This window comes from Solea solea, chromosome 8, assembly GCF_958295425.1.
Source record: "Solea solea chromosome 8, fSolSol10.1, whole genome shotgun sequence".
NCBI classification, from domain to species: domain Eukaryota; kingdom Metazoa; phylum Chordata; class Actinopteri; order Pleuronectiformes; family Soleidae; genus Solea; species Solea solea.
This window is the reverse complement of record NC_081141.1, coordinates 25,639,025-25,664,205: the sequence shown is the minus strand read 5'-3', so window position 1 is coordinate 25,664,205 and position 25,181 is coordinate 25,639,025. Positions and strand designations below refer to the sequence as shown.

Below are 25,181 nucleotides of genomic sequence, written 5' to 3'. Positions count from 1 at the left end.
CTTCAAACCAAGCCATTTAAGAGAGTTTACAGGAAAGTAAAAGTTGACGACGATTTTTAGGAACAAACTTTGGCACCAGGCGGATTTCGGAATTTTTTTTGTTATCATTATTTTTAATCAGGCTGAATTAATTGCAGCCCTCACCACTGAAACAACCAAAAATAGAAATTAAACTATTAACCCCCCCCCCCCCTTTTTTTTTTTGAATGTGAAATATCATAAAAGACCTTGAATGATTTTAATACTCACTGGTAAAAAAGTGCCCAGAATATGAATCTGGATTGTTTTGTGATGTTAATTTGAACAACCTTCAATACCAGATTAATTTATACATCCTCATTTGTGGTAAAGTCTATAAGTCTACATTTATCGTACGATTAACCCTTTAACACAGAGCGCATCACTTACGACACAAGTACACTTTGCTTTACCATATAACGGTTTCTGAAAGCAGAGAAATTGCAAGTCAAAGCCAACATGTAGTTATTAAGGTAACTTTACTCACGCCGTTGCAGGAAACCACTGTACATAAGTTTCCATTTTTTGGCCTGTTTTGGACATTGAGACAAAGACTCAAACAAATTATTATTTTAAATATGTTTTATACTGTTCACATTTAAAATGTAATGCGCAAAATCTGATGTTCGTGTACAACTACTGTGTTTTTCTAAATAAAATGTTATAATTTTAAATTGTTAATACACTATATTAACATGCAGTAAATTATGAATAAATGCCAGATATTGAAAGTTATTCTGGAAAAATGGGCAAAAGCAACTAACTCACAGGACATTTTCTGGCCCTTTTATCATTAAAATAAGCAACAAATCCAGGTTTTAAATGTTTTTTTTGCACATTCCTCTTGCTTTGATCTTGAAGACTCTCTCTAAAACACACTTGTGGTTATTGACGTCATCATTTTTTCCTTTTCAATTTCTCGATACTTTCCACAAGACGCTTTTGTCTTGAGTTGAAGAGCTCCCTTTTCCTGTCTGATTCCTTCACCTTTTGCTGTGTTTGCTGAGGAAGGAGTGAAGTGATATTGAGGGAAGGCTCTTAACTCCTGCACCCTCCTCCTCCTCCTCCACCATCACCCCCTCCTCTGCTGCTGCTGCTGCTGCTGCTGCTTTCTGGCCCCTGCATTATTGAACATGCTGCAGCACGGCCACAGGGCAAGACTCCAGGTCACAACCACGGTCGTAGTGGACAAGCTATATTTAAAACAGGGTCAGGGCTTTTCTGAGACGAGCATGCAGCACACATTACATTACCATTTTATTCAAATAGTTTTTGAATAGATCCTCAATGCCTTTTGGATCCATTGATGTCAAAGGGTTCACAGGGGCCCTAATCCCCATCAACAAGAGTTAATGGGAAAACAAATTGCAACACACACACAGATTAATGATGTAGTGCACTTGTTTTTGTTTCTCTCTTGAGTCAGACGTCTGGACAAAGCCGTCACTTTTCCTTTTCCAACAAGAAACATGACTCCAATGATTCTGTTGATCTCTCTTTGTCTTGTATTTTGAGACATTCAACCCCAGAAACAAAACACCTGTTTTATCAGTGCTGCTGCAGGTCTAAACCATAGGCCCCTACAAGATGTGGATCATCAAGCATTTCCCCCTCTAAAGCCCCCCGAGGCATCGCTATCTTTCACACATGAGCAGACAAACCAATTCAATATCCTGCATTGTGCGGAGATCTCAAATATCTCAGCGAGACAATGTCATCGCGTTGCTCTTCCTCATGTGTGTGTGTGATCTCTCTCGCACCTCTGTCTTCCATCTGGTTGTTTTATCCAGCGAGGGATTTCAGTCTTTCCACACCATGACTTTCCAGTTGTGATGTGTGTGACGCCCCATAATTAAAGAACCTTAAGGTTGCTGAGGGATCACCAGGAATGCCAAGGCGATTAATCCCATACCTTCTCTAGGTCACAGGGAGAAAACAAGGGCAAGAATTTCTTCACTTCTAAAAAAGTGGCCTGAGATATTAGAAACAATTGTATCAGGGAACTTTTTTGTCAAAACTACAGACCTACATCAAGATTGGCAGGGCTCATTCCAAGGGGTAGGATTAACGGTTGTCTTTCAAATTGTGTCCTCTGCACGCAATAGGATAGCGATAGCGGCGTGTTGTGGAAAAGTTTGATGGAGAGATTCCTGTGTAAGCCAGCAGATGTTGCGGTAATGGAGCCCAAATACTGTTGACTGTTTTTGCACAAAGGCTATTGAGAGGATATATGAGAATTGCGGGCGTGCTTGTAAGCAAGGATCTTCCAAAAACAGAAGAAACCCCACAGTATTGCCGAGAGATTATTGCTGGAGTGTTGGAATTATATGTTGGAGTGGCGGTAGATAAATGGGTGGAGGATGAAAAGAACGAGGAATTCCACAGTAGGAACCACGACAGGTCGTTGAGATAAACGAGACCTTGAGCCTACTCCGTCAAAGGCACCCAGGGCCTTGAAAAAGTTCTGCCAAAACCCTGCAAGTCCTGGAAGAGCTAATATCCGACGCAGCATCACTGAGGTTAAGGCTCGTTGGTTCTGGCACAAATAGCCTTCGCGTGAGTTTGTTTACGGTGGATTGCAGGTTGCGAGTATGAGGCCCACGCACTTTGGGCACCTGCCTTCTCCAGCGACACCATTGGGGATGGAAACCTGCTGGTTCTGGTTGGGGTGCTTGCAGTGAGCTGCCGGAAGACTTGATTACAGTCAAGGTCCGCTTTAAACCACGCCAGCCTGCCTGGCACTGCTCTCATCCGCCAGTTGCAAGACAACTGCCGTTGAAGACTTGAAGGTTCCAAACCCTAGTAAGCCTGCTCAGTTTTGTGGCGCAGAGTTTGGATTTTGTAGCTCGCGAGCTAGCGAGGAGTTTCTAGACGGAAACCCTGTCTGCAAATTAAATTTGCTACCACTAGGGTGTGTCTAGATTTCTAGGCTAGAGAGACACACATTGAAAGTCTATAAAAGACTTAAGGGGGAGATCCAAGATGAGGACATTGAGCAGCAACAGCAGGAAAAGGACCACGATTAGAGTGATAAAGGATGAAGAATGATGGGTCAGATGAGACCGTGAAGACTTGGTCGTAATAATAATGAGGTGGACGGTGCAAGAAGGAAAGCAGGAAGACAGCATTATGAATAAAAAGGCTACAACATGATGATGATTGACTGAGGAGTTTGGTGCACTGCAGTGTCAACCAAGTAAGTGACAGCCAGAGAAATGAAGTGCGTGAATAAAACTATGATCCAAAGTGTGCAACAGAACAGTCTTCCTGACCAAATTTATGCAAGAGCTTCATATTATATATTTTACTTTAATTTTTCATTTAGAATTTGGATGATGCAAATGAAAACCTCCAATTACACCAGGTCCTTGTGTGTGTGTGACATTTGTGGAATGAAGACAAATGAATGTGCCATCTGCACAACCTGGATGACTGCAGGCACAACAGGTTTGTATTGTGTTCTGTCCTGGAAATGCTGGCTCTGAGACGACAGTGGGCTCACTTCTTTAGTATAGGAGAGCATATATATATAATGCATCTATATATGAGTCATTATCTCATCACTGCCACACACAGCTGCACAAAATGACGAGGGGTTGAGGAGGATGGTGCACTGGGAAACACTGAGCTGGAGAGTGCAGCTATTGAGTGAGATAAGTGAGTGGGTGTGTGTTTTTTGTGTGTGTGATGATAGCTGCTGCAGTGACTGAGCTGTTCACTGTGTCTTGATGACCAGCTGGACTCAGAGTTTAGATTCTATCTCTTCCCTTCCACATGTGCACACTCTGACATCTGTTTTACCTTCTGGTTTTGCATATCCTGTCTCCCATAAGTGAGGAAAAGGGAGCTCTTAAACTACCACATATTTATGCTGTTTATGTGTATATAACTGTCAGATTAGGAGGTTGGCAAAAGGTGTTAAAAAAAATTAAATAAAATGAACGATTTAAGTCTGAAGAACTTGGTAGCGCTTGATTACCCAAAATATCGGGATTTCAGGATCACAGATGCCGCGATGAGGCAGTGTCTTCAGAGTCTCGTTTGTTGACAAACAGTATTCATGTCTGGAGGCTAAGAGAATTTACCAATTATCAACACTGTTCTTTTCCTCTGCAGCACCGACCAAACAACAGAGCCCAGACAATGACGTCTTTGCTGCGGGTATAGTACTATGAAGCAGTGTGTGTGAGTGACAACACCAGCGTCACAAACTGCGGTGATATTAACGGTGTTTAAATACCATTTTTTTCAGATTCTTGGTCGACCCTTTAGCAGGAACACAGTTGATTTTTAAGAAATACGATAATATATAATAAGTAATATGAATATTTTGATCAAGTATAGGTCTTTCAAAAAAAGACAAACCACAGCCAAAGATGCAACATTTGCAACTTACGTGAGACAGAGACTCAATGATAGATAGATAAATATCAATATTGAAACGTTAACAGACAAAAACAATCATGTTTAACTATCCACAAATGTAGTTTGCAATTTGTTGTGTTTTATTCATTTATTCAGTTAGGAGTTAATATTACTATGATCACAGCACTGCGGTGCTCAATTTGATTTCAACACATGACTTGAGGATATTTGAGTCGACGCTTGTCACCGACAACCAAATATTTAAACATGTATTCAACATTTGCTGTGAGCAGCTCGATAATAGAGTGAAACATGAAGTGATGGCAGTTCACAACACACATACTGTATATAATTAGCAACTATATCACAGCATTAAACATGATGACAGAACATACAGTGAATACACAATAAGCATGTGAAATATATATAATATGGCAGAAGTGAAAACTGTTGGCAATAATTAGCAGCTGCTAACTATATTGTCTTCTGTGAATGTATATTATGCTCAATCATTGCATTGAAGTTTATGTGTCAATATAGAACTAATACTAGTGGAATTCCTAGGGGAGATTAACGGAGCCGGGGAGTGTGAAAAATGGGCCGCAACATTGATTTGGATCCTTTTTTTTTGCAAAGTCAGGTTGTAAATATGTTATCCAAATCCAAAAACACACACTTCTTTTTCTTAGCATTTAGAAAGTTGAAATAACTATAATCATAGCTGCCACTATAATACTTCCTGAAGAAAGGGAACCTTACTGAGAAAGGAAGACTTGAATCATAGCTGCAGTTTTTCCAGTATCCACAACTCACCATTATAAAAGGCTATACATTATAATTATAAATAAATGTCCTTTACATTCAAGCCACTGCCAAATGACTTTCAGAAGGAATTCTTCTGCTGAATAAAAACAACATATATATGGGGTAAATGCTTATTGCAAGTGGGTAGCAGAGTGGTGACGGTGGGGGACGTATAGACTGAGTAAATTGTTATTTACTCAGAATTCCTCCGTGTGGCAGAGGATCTACAGCGGAGCTTGAAGTTCCGTATCTGACACTGTGCTGTTGTGCTTTCATTCACTGATTGTGAGATGGCATGTTTTCACTCGGTACAAGCTGAGATACCGTTTTATCTACTTGTCTTTCTCTCTCTCGCTCTCTCTGTTTAGACTCATTGCCATGTTGTTGTTGTAGTTTCAGATTCAATTTGAGATTTCCATGAATTATTGGTATTGATGGCTTGTGCATGCTCAGAGATGAAGTTGTGCTGCCGGCTGTTTAGTTATGTGATGCTCACTTTCTGTACGTGGTGTGTTTATTCACTCACGCAGTTATCTGTGTATGTATGAAAATGAAGTTCACCTTGCAGCTTCTTGTGTTGGTTGTTTTCAATCTATTACCTTGAAGATTACAGCCTACGCAGCGTGATGATTTGAAAACTGATTCTGTCAAAGACATGTTTTCCCTTTGGTGGTTTTGGTTGACTGAATTTGAAGAATACCTTGCTGAAATTTTGTTATATTTCTCTCATATCAAGATGCTGACCATAATCAATAATATTGAGCAACTTCCGAGTTGTGAAGGTTATGCACTGAGATTCCTTGAACTATATGGATTCCTTTTTCTTTTAAGAATAAAAAAGACAAACAGTTATGTTTTATATCATCATAAAACAAATGATATCAGTATATTGTATATTAAGTGAGCAGAGAATGTACTCCACCTTTGTACAGCAGGTAGTATTTGGCACACATGTGAGAACGACTCGGGCTTACACAGCCCGGGGAGTGGTAATGCATATTAAAGAGTGAAGTAAACTGAACCGAAAATGTCTCAATAAAAAAAAAAAAAAGAGCTGCAGCAAGCATATAGAGGGACAGTGAATACCGACTGAAGCATGAAATAAAAATAGAAATTGCTCTAAAAAGAAGGACACGGGGAGGGAGGGGGGGCATCAAAAATACGACCGTGTAAGCATCCGTGGGTCTTTGTTTGTGTACCCGCGTGTCTGCGCCACCGCTTTAGAAGTAGAAATCTCCTGCAGGTCAGAAAACGCTTTGATACAGAAAGAATTAGTCGCTCATATGGAGCACAGGTGACAGATATGCATTATGCATGGGCGGGGAAGGGAAGGGAAGGCAGGATATAAAAAGAACACTAAGATATTCACAGTTACACACACGGTTGAACAGAACCGCACTGTAATGCAACTTTACTACACAAAACTGAGATGCATTAACATAAAAGAATGCATTAGAATACGCCGCATACATCACACTACATATACCGTGTGCATATAAAGGATTCACGGATATTTATAGAAGCTTTTGTGCGTGTGTGTGTGTGTGTGTACAGTACAGTCATCTCTCAAACTAACTCCTCCACACCTGACTTTGTGCTCCGGCATCAGAGGCAGAGTGAGAGATAAAGAGAGAGAGAATGTCCGGTGGCAGAGAACAGCTTTTCAAAAGCAACGTCTCACGTCTCCTCATCTGCTACAGTAAAAAAAATCTGCCTCAGTGATCAAAAATGATACACCTGATGTCAGCAGCAGTATGTCCGCTGCTTCTGTTTCCCAGAATCCCACAGAGAACTCATCGCAGGTTCACGTTTGTCCTCTTTTCTTTGGTGATTGATGGAGCAGGTACCCAGCGTTAGTTATCGTCACTTGGCACGAGTGTCGGTGATGTCTTTAATTAGCCGCGGAAGATTAATGATGCAGATTAAATGCCATTAGGAATATAAATGTACCACTTGGAATTATGCTAATTTTATGGAAATGGGGGTGATTTGGTCACTTGTTTGCTTATGTAACGCCATGTGTTTGATATAAAAACGATCAGACTACTTAACTTTGAGTGCAGCAAACTTCTCTGCCTGTTCTGTTCAGGACTTATCTTGAAATATCTTGTATTAATATGACTGATTACTGTTGTGCAGACCCACACAGAAGATTGAATGGCCATTTTCATCTTATATTTAAAACACTTAAGTCCCTTTTCCACCTGTGGTCCCAGCTCGCATCGCCACGCCACGGCACGGCACGGTACGGTTTAGGTTTGGGTTTAATTAAAACTATTTATTCAGTACTTCCTCCATGACCGGAACACATTTGAATAGAAATGAAAAAGTTTCCAAGTTCCACTTCTGTCTCCCCCTGCGTCAGTGGCTCATTTATCCAAATACTGTATGTGACAAAAATCATTGTAAGAGTCCTTTTCACATCAAAACCTCTTCTCTCTGGCAGTGAAATCGTTTCAATTATCTCGCTCTTTTATAGAGAAACGCAGACTGCCATTTTCGGGTCATTGTAAAGCAATATGGAAAGAAATAGGATTAGATGGGCGTTTATCGAGCAAAAACTCGCAGCGATTTCATTTTCCAAACACTGTTGCTGCAGTCGACGTCTGTGGTCGTAACAGAATGGCTCAATTCACTCAGTATCCATCTCTCCGATTGCATTTCAACGATCATATCACAGTGCCTGTGTGTGAGTCCGATCCACATTTTAGTGGTCTAATCAAATGTGGAGGATTTGATAAAAGTCCCTCTTGTAACTATACACACAAAGCAAATATTCAGTTTAAGTGAAGTGAGGAGCTCTACGAGAGACAGAGAGAGAGAGATGCGGGAACTTAACTGGTACTTAGAGTTCAAAGTGAGTGGCGTCGTGTGGGAAAATGTGTCAAAAAATCGAGCTTTACTACCGAAGAACTGGGGAGGCAGAGTTTGTCAAATGTGACAAATAAATTATCTTAATTACACGCATATATTTATCTTTATCTTGAGTGAATATCACGTTACTAAAGCAGATTTCACACTCAAAAAAAAAAGAGAAAAGTCAAGTACAAAGTTGAACTAAGAGGAAGCTGTCACTTCAGTCGTAGATGTTGCCATGCACTATGAGTGAGAACTGCCATAACAGATTTGTTTTTGTCTTTTTGCTAAGCCTTAACATTATCGACATGGACCAGCAGGGCAGCAAAGTCAAAAAAGCAGCGGAGCAGAGTTTCCATTTTTTTGACCTATCACCCGCTTCACTACGCTGAGTGAACTCACAAATGTGTTGTTTTTCTGTTCTAGTTGAAAACCCATGCAAAAGGCACAAGTGTGGAATCACGTTTACAAGAAACCACATGCAAAAACACTACAATCTGTAATAAACCCGAAAGTCAATCTATTAAATTAGATTTGAATCTATAAAATATTTAAAAAAAAAACAACCTTATACGTATGTGATGTGAATTTTTTAGTTTGGAGGTCAGGTCACGGATGGGTGAACATAATACAAGGGAGTGACACTGAAAACCACAGTTTTCATACTGTTAGTCGACCGTTTTATACCACCTATAAAACAAGCCTTTATTTAAGCTCCAGTGTGTAACTTCTGTCACCAAAACACTGCCACTTTCCTCCATCAACTGTGATGTAAAGATGCAGAAACACAGCTTTAAATAATGGCTACTGTCTAAAGCCATTGAGGGTGTATTTATATTGTTTTCATATTGGCAGCTATAATAATGAATGTCCGATTTGACGAACAATGTCTATAGGTGTTCTTTCATGAGATGCACCTATGTGTCATATTAGATGTTGGAGACAATAACAAACAACCTGAATGTCAGTATTAGTGCTTGTTACCATATCAACTTTATGTTGCTACTACATGTCAGTGTTGTGTTAATATAACCGCTCCTGACAGGTTTTTAAACTAAGGTTTAAAGGTTTTAAAGGCTTGTATCGCACATATATGTTAGTTATGGAGGTCTACTTACATATATTAACTTGTTTTCATGGTTAAAAACCTCCCAGTCGCTGCAAACGAGCCGATCAAAATATCTCCTCACTGACGCTCTCGTCAGCCGCGCTGTTTCAGACCAAAACCACACCCCCAGAACGTAGACTGTGTTGTGATTGGCCAGCCAACAAGAGCTTTCCCACTGTCCTGTGATTGGCCAGGTACCTGGAAGTGACGTAATTGGTAGGCCAGCTCTCAGATACACAGCTCCCCCTCTGGCACGGTGGATGCTCTGCATCTCAGCAGCTACAACGAGAGTAGTTCTTCTTCTTCTGCGGTTGAATGTACGCAACCGGATGTGCCCGCACCAGGAGGCGCTACGGTGGTGAGAGTAGTGGTGAGGATTTCTGATGACATCATCAGCATAGGGAAGTGCCAATCCGCTTCGCAGAGCCCAGGAAAACAATACAACACTATTTTCTCAGCAGTGGCTGAACTGTTTGTTCTGAAACGTTAGGGTTTCATAAACAAGGTAATGACGCAGATACCCACACAAACGCAGCGTTAATTGGAGCTTCCGGTCTATGTCGCCTTTAAACTTTTTAATCAAATGCAGGAAGTGGACTCCACCCCTGGCAGGTTGTACTCAATTCCCTTGTAAGTCGTTTTGGATATTGGAAATGGTTGAGCCCATTGTTGCAGTGTATGTGTGTAGAATGTTCAAAAAAACCCCAAAGGTTTTGAAAGTGTGGAAGCAAACTGGGACTGGCTGAATGTTGCAAACCCCCAATTGAAACGAGTCCCCAATCATATTAGAAAACGACCATAGATAGTGACTGGATAGTGGCCTGACAGCTATATGTAATATAGTCTATATATAATATACTGTCTCTAGTTCAGGTTGAGAGGAGTTACTGTGTGAACGCTGGCAGAGTGGAAATAGCTGACATGTGAAACCTATGAAGAAAGAGGCTTAGCTAATACTCGGAGGACTCTGCACAGATGAAAAAAAGACAACGCGCACACACACACACACACAGGCACACACAAACACACACAAATGAGTGGGCTTTTGTGAGTTGCTGCAGAAGTTAGCAAGTGCCTCCAAGTGCCTCATAATTAGCCTTTCAACAGGCCGGACATTGTTAATCTTAATCTGCCCGTTATCTGTAGTTCCAGATGAGAGGAATTAGTGGCCCTCACCCCGCCACTTGGCTTCTCTTCAGGCCTCGGCCATTCCTCCCCATTACGGCGTCTCAGGACCATGTGGCCTGGCGCGATACCGCGGCAGAGCGCGGCTAACTCATCAGCCCCTGTTGTCACTCCGCCTGATGAACGATACGCACCCTCAGTGGCACCAGCGACACTGATTTCGCTTCCTTTAAAAGGTTTGTTTAATCACATATGAATTTTAATGGAGTGTTTTTGTGATCTTCAAGTGTACATGGGCTTGAATGTTTTCTCACGCACACACACGAGGAAAAAAAAAGAGATCAGACATTACATTACACATTTACTCCAATTAAAATGACGCCCTCTGGGGGGGAAACAAGTGTTTTTGCATCACCAAACATTAAAACTGCTTTGTGATTCCCTGCGAGAACACAATGGTTACTTTTAAGGTCACACACAGACCTACAGACACACTCTGAATCAGCGCGCTGAAGCTCGGCCGTCGGTGAAATCTTTCATGAGATAGTTACATAGCAACGCATAGACATTCGCTTCACAGCACAGTGTAATCCCAGAACAGGCTCTGCCAAAAAACAAGAGATAAATAAGTAATGACGATGTGAGTGGAGAGAAAAACACAAGAATGGAAGACAATATGAGTGGGGAAAAAAAGAAGAAGAAGATGAAAGCACTTGTGCATCTCACTGATAAAAGGATTCATCCTCCTTTCTCTTTTCAATTAAAGATATTGCCCTGGTCTTGTCTCAGGAGGACAACATTTCAGCATGCCCCTACACTATCTGATTGTTATCTCACTAATGTTATTTTTATGCAAATGAAGTCCTTTCCTCATCTGCTTTTTCATGTCCTAATGAAATGTCGGGTATTGCTGCCGGTGTTGCCGTCGCTGGCTCAGAGCAGGAGGAGACACGTGTTGTACACTGGTGATGTCTCTTTAGACTCGTGAGGGAGCGAGTCGTCACCTCTGCAGAGCAGGGAGTTTCAAACTCAGGCACAGCAGAGGCCAACATTTCAAATCGGGTCCCAACTCAGTCAATATTTAGTGAGGAGCAGCAGTTTTATGACAAATGAATCACACAGAAATATGAATCTTGTCTTTTGTCTTTGCCGACAAAGAGCTGGTGCATTACTCAACATGACAAACATGGGCCAAAGGTCTCAGACTCAATCTCAAACCTTCACCTGTAGCTAGGATCATAGACAGAATATCATACTATTTATGATTGCTAGCTATTGTCATGAACAGTAAGCAATTTTTTTTTTTAAATGACCTATTATGGTTGAATGAATCACACTTTTAAAGGTATTTAACGTAAAATGATATATATACAGTATGTATTAGCAAGCATGTTTAGTGTTTTTATTACAGTGTTGACGTGTTGTTATTTAATTTTTGATTTCAATTTGCATCATAAACGTGTTTTTTTTTTATTATTGTGAACTGAAATTCTGTGAAATATTATCATTGATAGCATCATTGTGTTTTCATAATGGAATATTTTTCACACAACTGGCCCCCCATGACCAGACACTAGACACTCATTGGTTGAGAACCCTGCCATAGACTATATATATATAAAAATGGACGTAATCTTCCAATTACAATATGAGCGCGTCCATAATTTACAAACTTGACATCATATAACACCACACCTTTCACCCTATGTCAGCTGGGATTGGCACCAGCAACTCCCCTGACATGGAGGACATCATGTACCAGTGAAGAAAGCCTGAAACTAGTCCATAAACTAGATTAGACTAGAAATCCTTTACTGACATTATAAAGCAATAAAGAAGTAGACTCATCTACCCATAGACTTCCATTCAAATGAGTGAATTTGCAACCAGCAGAGTCGCCCCCTGGTGGCTAACTGCTACTTCTACCATACTTCCTTGGCTTAACATTTCAAACCAGAAGACTATGTCCATTTGTATGTGACTATGCACCTGCTATTGCAATGCAATGCAAAGCAATCTGGGAATTATAGTCCCAGTGGTGCACATACTCTACAGCAGACATAAGATATTATCATGTGGGCTGAATACCATTAGGCTTAAATTTGAGATATATGGAGCGGAGGATACATTTAAGGTAACGCTGTTTCCTTTTACATATTATATATAAAGAAAACAATAAGGGAATTGATTGTATGCCAAGCTCCATACATTTTGAACAGATGGTTTTATATTCAGAGATGCTGCCGTACAGTAAAGGGGTCTGGTCTTGCCACTAATCCTGAGATGGCCATTCTAAGCCGGTCACAGCAGCTGGATACACTCAGTCATAGTAAAACCTGCATTGATCCAATCATCCTTAAGGTCTGGAACAAAGAGAAATCACCTTGTTTTGAGACCTGGCTTGCAGAGTTTTCTAAGAATGTATTTATAGAGATTAGACATGAGATGATTGGAAAAGGGAGCAGGATTATGGCAAAACCTCCTTGAGTGTGTCATTGTGCTACAAAGGAATCCTCCAGATACCTTAATGACCTAGTTTTTACTGTGATAATGTGCTGTTTTAACATGCTTTCTGATTATGCACACGGTGGATCTATTCATTTTATTTCATTCTTATTTATTTTTTATTTTTTTCATATATATATAGATATATATATATATCTATATATATATATATGTATATATATATATATATATATATATATATATATATATATATATATAGTTTCTTGTTTGTTGACGTTGTTGCTGATCATTTTGTCAGCGGAGGTCAGGGAGTAGAGGCCACAGATACAGTTTTTGTTCTGTCTGAAAATACAAATACACAAATGATTGAAGAAGGGAAAGAAAGCACATAGCAATTCTATGCCACCATAAAATGTTTCTGGTTAATTCAATTCAGGAAAAGAATTCACACACACACAAACACCCCCCCCCCAAATCCTGCCCAACAATAAACGAGAGTGACATTTTGTGAATTTCACAACACCATTCACACATTGCCGGCACAGCTGCTGCAGGAAGCACTTTTGGATTGTTGTCATGTCCAAGGACACTTGAGCACACAGAAGCATGGGAATTGAGTTCCCAACCATCTTCTGTCCTTGCACTTACCCTACACCCCCCCGCTCTTCTTCTACACTCTTATCCACCTCAGCACTCTCACCCCTCTATCAGTCCACTGTTCCTATCTAGTAGAGTTCTTTCTAAGACTACTTCTATGTAGCTTATTCCTCTCTTGTAAGTCTGCTTAAATGCTAAAATGTAAATGTAAAGCTCACTTACTGTGGCAATTATTCCATTTTCTGTCATTTCCCTGAATGCTATTCTTCAGGAACACCTTGAGGAAGTTGCTCTAGATTTGTGAGGTTGAAGCCAATCCCAGCAGACAGTGAGCAAGAGGCAGGGTGCAGCCTGGACAGGTCATCACCCTATTACTTGGCCGACATACAGACACGGAACAACCATCGCATTCACACTCGCAGGCAATTAGATTCTAACCCCAGCCTCGGCCGGAGAGCACCTTCTTGTTGTGAAGCGACAGCGCTGACCACTGCACTGCTGTGTCGACTGAGGTTGCTACTTCATTTTAAACACAGCCTGACAACACCTCCAGCGCGGCACGGCGATAGATTTGTTAGCCACGAGAACAGATTCTCGCAGTCAACCCTGTCAGCGACATAATTGGATTCCTTCTTAATAATTCAGCTGATGTATTTGCTCTGAGCGCGTGCAATAAAAACAAAGCCATTAGACAAATACTTTCTTGCAAATATTAACTTACAGGAAATTAGTCATTTGTTTGGTACTATACTCGGCGAGGACTCCACAAGGACTCCATATTATTGTATGAACAAGTGTATAAACTTGTCCATACAAACTGTTAAAAAGAGCGCATTCATTGTTAATGTAAATGACAAAAAAAGAGGTCAGCAATGGAATAAATATTCAAAAATATGACGTTATAGTTGCTGCATGAAGACATTGCCTATTTACTTAGATGTAAGGACACAAACAACAATCGTGCGGTGACGCTTCTCTGTGGATATTTCTGAAAAACATACTTTTGTTCTTATTTCATTTGTGGCAGTGTGAGGGAGGGAGGGAGGGAGGGAGGGAAAGTCTGAACTGCAAACATGTTTTGCTCAAATGAGAGATTTGGGAAGGCGGCAATGTGTCGACGGCGTGAAGTCACACAGTGGCGTGTGAAACCAAGTGAGATGGGAAACGGAATGAGAGACGATAATTACAGTGGACTGACAAGGATAATTTTCCTAAATGAAAATGTATTTATTCATTGTTCTCTTTATTCTGTCTTAACCCTTTAACACCTAACCCTCAAAATGTCTGTCTGGACTTGCTTCTTTTTCCAGAATAACTTCCATTATCTGGCATTTATTTACAATTTACCGCATGTTCAACTAGTGTATTAACAATTTAAAATGTAGAAAAAGAAAAGATTGACAGATTTTTTCGTGTTTTGAACAGTATAAAACATATTTACAATAATAATAATAATAATGACGTTTAATGTGCAACTCCTCAGCTTTCAGAAACAGTTACGCTCGGTGTTAAACGATTATTAACGGCAAACTTTTTCCCTTTGATTGACATCACTATGCTGCTTTGTTGCACCTGACTGTACAGTGTTGTGTTTTATAGGACAGCGGGGCAGTAAAGATAAGGCAAAACCACTGTAAGCATCATTAAATGTTCCTTTAGTGTCCGTGTTATAAAACAAGAGAAATAATCTAAATGTCTCTGTAATTAAAATGTCATTAATGTGTAGACTTTCTTATCAGACCTCGCAGAAAGCTGTTAGTGCAGATCTACAGACAACACAGTACTGGTATGTTACCAGACTGCGCCATACGCTGCGCCCGCTCATACATCACTGATGTACTGTATGTGGCCACAGCACATAATTAGCCAATCCATTTGTGCACGATGGAGAAACGGCCTTGTGGAAATAGTTTTCTTGTGCAAATATCTCGTTAAAAAAAAGTAAATTAGGTTTCATGACCGGTGGCTTTGATAATTCATAACCCGTTCGCACCATATCACAGACATGTGGGTGTCGTGGGTGTGAGTGTGTGCTAGGCGAACACACAAACATGTGGGAATGCACATGCTAATGTGTCTTATCTCGAGACGCGTTCACTGGCATACTAATTATCAGTGTCACAAATGGAAATGCAGCCTGTCTTGTTATTTTCTGTGTATACATTTGCACATTAACAGATCTCCTGTTATCTCACTTTCCCAGGGATCCAGTTCACGACAGAACGTGCGGTCTAGAAATATTCTAGCGAGGAAGTTTATGACGTGTACTGTATCTGTGCGCTGTGATTGATTTGTGATTTGTCAATCACAGGCGCAGACACTCGGACACGAGCGACCGCTCAATTCTCACATTCACACTTACGGCAAATTCAGAGTAGCATGATGAGAGTATCCAGAGAAAACCCATAGTCACATGAGGAGAACATTGGTCAAACCGGCTTGTGAACCTGGATCTTTACGCTGTAGGGAAACAGTGCCAGCCACTACTCCGCCGTGTGGCCCCACTTGCAGACTTTGTATACGTAAATTCCTGAAGGACATTATTGTCACGTTGGAATTAGATTTGTGTCAATATTTTCAAGCAACACTTTTCACGTAGCAAGACACTTGTTCGTGGAGCCCATTGCCCAAGTTTTCCCCGTCAACATCTGACAAAATATTTGTGAATATTTAACGTTTGTCAGATTATAAACATTAGATATTTACAGTTATTTTTGTCGGATGTTGACAAGGAACGAGTTCCAGACAGACAGCGACTCCAAGCCTGTGTCGACTTCTGGTCCATTGAGCTGTTGCTCCAAAACTCAGTAGCCAATCAGCAGGCAGCTTCTTAAGGCCCGCCCACAAACCATGGCACAAAGAACAAATAAGGGAGCACAGAAAACAAGTGTATTTTCAAACAATAAAATACTGTACATGAATGATTAAATAAAAAAAAAAGTTGCTTCTTAAAAAGTTTTGACACAAATCGTTATTATATAGAACCTTTCATTCAGAGTAACTTAAAAGGACAGTAAATAAATAAATATTTTTTAAAAGCACAAAGGTGTTTGACAAATCTAGCAGAAGAAACAGAAATGAGTAATGATAAATAATTATTAATTACTGGCAACTAAAAATACTTATTAGTAATATAGTATACAGAACAACATTGCAGCAATGAAAGAAGATAAATTAAATTAATAGATAAGAAGGACAAATAATATGAGACAAGATGCTTATAGAAAAAGAAAACAACAGTTTGATTAAGAGTCAGAAAGCGCGAGCTAAAGCGATCAAATCATAACATAAAACCTAAAAATAAGAAATGCTTAAATGGTCAAATAAATAGACAGGGAAGAAAAGTCATGTGACGAATGTCCTTTCTGTTTGGCCTCTGTAAGGTCTAAGCTGATCATGCCAACAACCAGCGCTGACTGCAGGGCAGAGGTGGCTGAATGTGCGCAGCTACACCTGGGACTCGTGAGGTAAACAAGGGGCTGAGCAATGACTTGACAAAGCCACGGCCACTTCACCTGTACTCGTGTAGCCGAACAACTGGCTGCATCAGTCCTGAGGTTGTTGTTTGAGCCCCTAAGCCACGTAGGAGAGTTTGTGGTCAATGGTCTGACCCGAGCAGATAAGAACACAAGCGAGGACAGCTGCCAGGGACAGATGCCGCCATTTGGAGAGCAATAGTGAGTTCAAACCGCCCGTGTTATTGCGCTGAGTTGTCGAGGCAGCCCTCTCTGTTGGGATTCACAGCTCAGGAATCCACCATATACTGTTTTCATGCTCAAACAATGCACACTCACATACTTGCTGTACCCCAACAGGCTCCTTTATTAAAACACTATCTATTCCACACTATTTTTGACAAGTGTTGTGTTGTTCCTGTCAGTGCTTTCCCTCGTCTTGTGCTTATTCAACAGAGACTGTTTCCCCCAAAAAAAACAGACGCCATGTTGGTTCTATAACACACAAACGCCATCACGTCATGTCATCATGTAATGACTGTAAAACTGTCTTTGCATTAATAATGATGACATAACAATAGAATGTTATGTCACAACAGGCAGCGTTTTACATTAAAGACAAACAGGTTGTTACGAAACACATCAGAATGCACCGCGTGTGCTCTGTACTTTTATTATGCTCCTTCTTCCCGCCCGTCTGCCTCGTTCCGCTGCTCGGCTCTGCTATCATTCCTGCAGGAGTAATATTTTTACTTTTTTCCAAAATAACCCTTCAAATCAGAGTGACTCTGCAGTTGGCTCTGGCGGAGCGCCGCGCAGACCCTGCGAATGTTCCTTCCAGAGCTGATTTAACTGTCATATCACATCTGCATCAGCAGCATCGGTGCTGAATCTGATGTTGAAACCCCTCATTAGTGTATCAGTGCGCTCTGCTTGCTGATTGACCAAATTGATATTGCAGGCATCAGAACTATTTCCTCTTCCGAGTCACATCCTAGTCCCATATTCCCCTCTGCCATTCCCAGTTCATCTAGCTTTAAGGTTTAGGTTTTTGGTTCGGGTCGGATCTGATTGCTCGTGATTTGTGGCTGCTTTTGTATAGACCTTAAAACTTAAAGTGAAATTTAACCAAAAAATAATTCCAAAACAGCCAAGGATCAAATTTTCCTTTAAGATTGTACAAAAAACTGAGAAGGAAGCCTGAATTTGCTCAATTCACTCGTAAAAATAACAGCTTAATAAAGATCTCCACTTAATAGTGCTTTGAGATTATACTGGAGCTCTCTGACATTGCTTAAATAGCAAACATTGAGTACTTTTCTCATATTATATTCTCTATTTAATGTCAAATTTAGAATCTACGGAAATGCTCCCTGCATCCGAATTAAGTCAGATTCACCAATCAGTATTTTCTGTGAAATTAAAACTGCAGAGATGAGGTCATGTCTTTTTTCCCTCCGTCTTGATGAAGATTTTAAGTCACACTATGGAGCCACTTCCTGTGTTTTGGCATTCACTTTTAATGACATGCAGCATTCACTGGCAGAGATGAGAGAGCGGATTGGTTTGAAAGGCTCTCTGAAGTGTAGCGTGGCACCCGAATGCCTCATTGGGCTTTCATGCCAACTTAGTATGATCTGTGCCAACTCAAAATGTAAATCAAGAAGCTTATGCAAATAGGGAAGACTTCATATGTCTGTACAGACTAAACTTTTTTTATTTTATTTACTCATATGACTCTCATGGGAGGATGACTGCGTGAATATGCAGATTGTGTTGACACACTTTTGTATTTGATGATCTATCTATCTGTCTGTCTGTCTGTCTGTCTGTCTGTCTGTCTGTCTGTCTGTCTATCTCTATAACAGCTAGCTAACTACAAAGGTAGCTAAATATAGCATCTATTTATCTGGAAAAACATGAATATGCAGATTGTGTTGACACTTGTATTTGATGACAACTTTGCTATCTATCTATCTATTTATCTATCTATCTATCTATCTATCTATCTATCTATCTATCTATCTATCTATCTATCTATCTATCTATCTATCTATCTGATAACAGCTAGCTAACTACAAAGCTAGCTTAATATAGCATCTATTTATCTGGAAAAACATGAATATGCAGATTGTGTTGACACTTGTATTTGATGACAACTTTGCTATCTATTTATCTATCTATCTATCTATCTATCTATCTATCTGATAACAGCTAGCTAACTACAAAGCTAGCTTAATATAGCATCTATTTATCTGGAAAAACATGAATATGCAGATTGTGTTGACACACTTGTATTTGACGACAAGTTTGCTATCTATCTATCTATCTATCTATCTATCTATCTATCTATCTATCTATCTATCTGATAACAGCTAGCTAAGTACAAAGCTAGCTAAATATAGCATCTATCTGTCTGTCTATCTGATAGCAGCTAGCTAACAACAAATCTATCAATCACATGCATACTTGTTCTGTTACAGACTATTCTTCTTTTTTTGTTGAAGATTCATTTTGCAAAAACAGAAAAATCATTAAAAAAAAATTCTTCCTGTTTATACTGTTTATAAGGAGTGTGTGAATGGGCATGAAAGATATGTGACGTGTGAAAAACGTGCTACAAATAGATGCATTATACTGTTTAAATGTGTGAGTGAATGAATGGCAGTGTAAGTGTCGTGTAAAGCAGCTATATACTGTAAATACAGACCATTTGTTTACTGTACTGAATGAAATCTGCATTTTCTGCCCACAACATTGATGTTTAATAAGAAAATATAACCAGTTGTGGGTTAATAAGGGAGCAGATTTGTCCTATTTTATTTCAGTTTAAATGATGCATGGCCACGTAAGTGTTACAGAATATGCAGTATGCAATAAAAAAAAAAGCTAAGGCTACAGTCCTATCCCCATATCACCACAAATACAAATCACCAAACCACACACTATGAAAACCTGGAGGGATTTTGTTTGTGTTACCTTCTAATTGGGTCCACAGAGAGTCTACACAGAGCAGCCGTATATGATAAAGATGTAAACTAAATAACACAAGAGTGGCCATAAAATATTACCAAACTTGTCACATTTTATTAAAAAACTCTAAACCTCAATTCAAAACTCACTGGATCAACCTGTGTGGCCTTGAGAGTATTGTTTTTCTTCCCCCCGTCAGAGTGACAGGAAGACGGCAAGATGCGAGGAAAATAATGAGGCAGATTTTTTCCCACACATCTCTCAATACCGAGCTGCCAGTCCTCTACAGTTAAGAAAAAAAGAAAATCACAGGCAGAGGTCACCAAAATCTTTATTTTCCTGCTTTACACACCGACCATTACATCACAGCTCTACTGTATATCTTTAATACTGTCAAAATGTTATTTCTTTTATCTGAAGGACCAAAATAAAGTAATATAAATTGACTGTTACAAGTTGATGGAGCCATGAGAAATGTTAAAAAAGTGGCGCTGGACCCTCGAGGGACTTTTTGCCCCCGATTTGGAAGCTGTCACTGTGATCTCAGCGCTGCGGCCATTACTCACTGCATAGGTTAGAGCATATTTCTGCTTAAGCTCCGTGCGAGTCATTAAAGAGGTGACATTTCCGAGCCCCGGCTCCCACACCTCCTCTTGATGTGGCCTGCAGGCTCACAGGAACTTGGCTCATGTATCTTTCATAGTCTCTGCAGCAAAGTTCTGTACACCTCCATCATGGAGTCGCATTATCTCCGAGGGACTGGGACCTCGTCTCCAGGGTTCTCGTCCGTCTCATTCCATCTTGAAAGCAAGGAGACCTCCCTCTCCTCCCTCGTTCTGCCAGTCGTCATCTCCTTCAAAACTTTTGAAAACTTTGATTTCCCGACCTCTGGATTCTGTTCTTCACTTCAACATTGTAAAGGCAAACTTTGTGTGGCAGCTGATTGTTGCTGAGCTTGTCGGAAACTAAAGGTGAATGAATGATGAGGACAGGTGAATGACGAGGACAGGTGAGTGAATGATGACAGGTGAATGAATGATGAAGAAAGGTAAATGATAAGGACAGGTGAATGAGTGATGAGGACAGGTGATTGGCGATGACAGGTGAATTAATGTTGTGGACAGGTGAATGAATGATGAGGACAGGTGAATGAATGATGAGGACATGTGAATGACGAGGACAGGTGAATGAATGACGAGGACAGGTGAATGAATGATGAAGATAGGTAAATGATAAGGACAGGTGAATGAGTGATGAGGACAGGTGAATGACGATGACAGGTGAATTAATGTTGTGGACAGGTGAATGAATGATAAGGACAGGTGATTGACGAGGACAGGTGAGTGAATGATGACAGGTGAATGAATGGCGAGGACAGGTGAATGAATGATGAAGACAGGTAAAAGATAAGGACAGATGAATGTATTACGAGGACAGGTGAGTGATGAGGACAGGTGAATGAATGATGAGGACAGATGAATGAATTACGAGGACAGGTGAATGATGAGGACAGGTGAGTGATGAGGACAGGTGAATTGGCATTAATTAAGGTCCCGATTGAGTGAGAAAGTTAAAGCATTTAACCCATTTTCACCCATTTTGACTGATATTTTGATTTTGTCAGCACTTTAATTTGTAAAGGTTTGCCTTTAGTAACTGAGTAACTTTTACTCTGAGTACATTTAAAACAAGATAAATTTTTTTACTTTAACTTGAGTCCATATTCAGATCAGAACTTTTACTTGTACTTAAGTCCCATTTTATCAAAATAGTGATCATTTTACTTGAGTAGAATATTTCAGGACTCTTTCCACCTCAACAACAAGCTAATTACATTTATCCCGATTATCAGGTCTTTGTGTTTGTTTACAGGTTGATTATGTGTTATGATGATGACGCACATGGAGTGGCTGATGTTTCTTTGTAAGTGCAGCTGCACTGGGTTCCCTGATCTCGGAGATTGCATGTTTTTTTTACCGCTTTACTAGACTCTTTTGCGAATACTTGCGTCGCCAGTTCATTTGGCTAAAATTGGACTGATTAGTCACTATGGCTAAGCAGTCACACATTCTATCTCACAAAAAAAGAACCAAAAATACTATTAAGACTTTGCAAATTACTGGTTTACAATTACGTTCGAGGGACATTCAAGGTTTTTATGCAAAAAATCGAAAACTCTGAGGCTGAATAAAGCAGCACTTATTGACCAACTATTGAATAATAGATTATTTATCTTCTGATTAAATATTACCTCATTTTAAATAATCTGTAAATCCAAATTTAAAACAAATCACAACAACCAACTCCACAAGATAAGGTGGGGAAAATGTCGTCTAAATTGACTTGCACTATATGCACATTATATAAAATTATATGTAAATTCACCATCTAATCTAAAGTGCCTCTGAAGTGACCTTGTGATATTTATTCAAACATTATCATGTTTTTTTGTTCTTTTGTTCTCAGAATACAGAGTTGTTATTTTATCACTGTATTGAGACTCGCACAGGCTGCTGCTGCTGCTTGTGTGTGTGTGTGTGTGTGTGTGGGGAAGCATCCACGCTGACCTCAATACCAAATGACAAGAGTTACTTTAAGGCTTTTATGAGCTTTTTACTGGTAATTTCTGTCCCACTTAATGCTCTGCAGGTAGCATAACTGAACCCAAAATAACATAAGCATCACTCTCATTACAGGGGTGAACGGTGCACAAAAGGACTGGCCCAATTCTGCCACAAAAACTCCCCGAGGACCACACAAACAAGATAACAAGAGAGAGATATCACAGGACACGTGAGTCTCACTTTGCCCTCCATCGTCAAACGCAGCAGCGTGCGGACAAATTTAGTCCGTATGATCAGTGAGAAACAGGGGATGTTGCTGTAATGTTGAGGACATAGAATGCTCAGACTGATGCCGCGATTCCTCGCCTCAGCTATTTTGCGCTTCCACGATAGTACACGATAGCTCTGGCGAGGTGATACAATGCGTGACATCGCAAGACTGCCGGCCACTGATTGGTCAGAGAACCGTCACAGGAAGAGACAAACAATGCCGAACTGTAGATCAGTTAAAAAGACTTAACAATCCTAAAAATGTGAGTTAATCTCCAACAATTACCAGGGAAATGTCTAAAATCTCAATATATACAGTAACTGTTACCTCTTAGACACACAACACTGGATACATACTGTCCGTTTATGTAATTTGTTGTCATGTTCTAATTATTATTCAATCATTCAAATGTATACTTTTCTGTGGGACTATCTGATTGGGCTTTCCTTTCTTTGGGGTTCTTAATTTCTGTATCGTCTTAGGTGGAAAAGGGGCTTGAGACATAGTTAATGAGGTTAAGAGTAAAACATCTTTCGTAAATATCTTTGTGTGAAGTGGTGTCCCTGCAGTTGTGTGAGTGACCTGCTGGCAAAACAAAAGTATCTGACTTTGACAGTGTTGTTAACGTCCGTCTCTTTAATCACGGTGACCTTCTCGTCCCACTGTTAGGGGACGGCCATCAGCGCAGCACATGGCCGATCGCTGCGTGATGCCACTCCCTGTAGTGCGATTTCTCACACAGTAAAGAATTTATAATCTGTGACTAATGGCTTTATTAATGGCTGACTAATTATTTACTAATGGTTCCTGAGCTAATTGTTTGTAATGACGTTATATACAGAGCCACGTATCCATGGAGGACGGTGGAGCGGTTCCCTGTCAGAATTGTTACCGAATCAATTAATCAGAAGAATTCCGATGTGTGCACGCGAGTTATTGGTTTAACAAAGACACAAAGAGTGACGGTGGCTCCCTGTGTTCGTTTAGTAAAGTGCCTTTTTTCTCTTTTTCTAACGTGCTGGTCAGTGATGTGAGGCTGGGATTAAAATAGCTGCTTTAACCAAGTAAGCTGTTTCAGTATAAGACAGTCAAATTAGTTCCACTCGTGCTAAAATGAGCTCCGCTCACACCGAGCAGGAACCCGTAATCACTGGATTTACAAATGACAGTAAAACTATTATAGGATCAGTGACATGTTGTCCAGCACCTATCACTGATCACAGCTGAGCTTATCCATCCCTGACAATACATGAATCACTGCAGCTTGGATTAACAATCTCCACATTGAAATATAACGACATGGGAAACACAAATATTGGCCTGAAGTCCTTTTTATTCGGATTATTAATTTCAATGACACAAGAGGAATTTGCATGAGCTCCTTTTCTTGATGTTTTACAAAATATCAGCTCTTTATTTGGTATTTTTAGTCTGAAGCACTTTTGTTGCCACATTTTTATTTATTTATTTATCCATTCATGCACTTCATTCTCTTTTATGTCATTACATTTGATCTGTGCTATATAAATAAAAGTATCATCTATCATCATATTACCACACAGATCTTTATCATACTGAGGTTATCTCTCCACTTATGTATTAATATTCCTATATTAACTTGTTCAGAATAAGATTAGGTCAGAATATGAAGGAAACGTTAACCCTTTAACCCCTGCAGGAAGCCGGAGAATCTGCGTCTTTGTCGTTGTTTTATACTGTTAACAACGCAAAATGTGGTGGTCCGTGTACAACTACGGTGTTTTTCTAATTAAAACTTGAATTAAATTGTTAATACACTATTTTAACATGCAGTAAAAGTTATTCTGGAAAAAATGGGCAAAAGCACTTAACTCACAGGACATTTTTTTGTCCCTTTTACAGTTAAAATAAGGTGGTGTTAAAGGGTTAAGGTAATTTGAGCACATATTGCATATATCTCATATCTTCCTCACAGCAAATAAACAGCACGTGTATCATTTGAGAACAGGAGCTATTTACAAACTATTATTACACCTCGGCTTTTTCCCTTCACTGTGGGAGGAAGTGGCCTCCTACGGTTCCACTTCTATCCTGTCAGTCAGCGACATATTGGAAGCGCAGAGGATGATTTAATATGATCCAAGCCCCCGTCATTCCGGGTCACTTGATAGCGTTTTACAGCAGAGCGGGTGGATATGCTCCTGATGGGAACAAGATCTCTAATCTCGACATGTTTCTCCTAATAGCTTTTTGTGCATTCTATAAACGGGGCCCAGTCATGGGGGGATTCAGGATTATGTCGCTCTCTCTGTGAACATATTTTTTTTATCCTCGCTCTTTCGGAGCATAATTATAACACATGTGGTAATTATGATATACGTCAGGCTTATGCAACATGACGCTTGAAAGTTAAAATGATAAGAATGTGTTTGAAATGGATGCTGCTGAGACCAGGTACACAATTTTGTACTTTCTTTACCGCCGGGATAACAAAGCATAATCGTGTCTCATGCGAAAAAAAACAAGAAATCACACACAATTTTCTTTGAAACCGCCACCTTTTATTCTTTTATTGTTCTTTATCTTGCTGAAAGTCTCTC

General features: G+C 40.0%; 1 long non-coding RNA gene across 2 annotated transcripts in view; it reads left to right on the top strand.

Moving 5' to 3' along the window:
- The window catches only part of LOC131463885 (uncharacterized), an 87,119-nt gene that overhangs the window by 21,043 nt on the left and 40,895 nt on the right, over positions 1–25,181 (top strand). For both annotated transcript variants that reach the window (XR_009241123.1, XR_009241124.1), the window contains exons 4-5: positions 10,298–10,512; positions 22,464–22,560. This is a non-coding gene — a long non-coding RNA (uncharacterized LOC131463885). The remainder of the gene's footprint in view (positions 1–10,297; positions 10,513–22,463; positions 22,561–25,181) is intronic.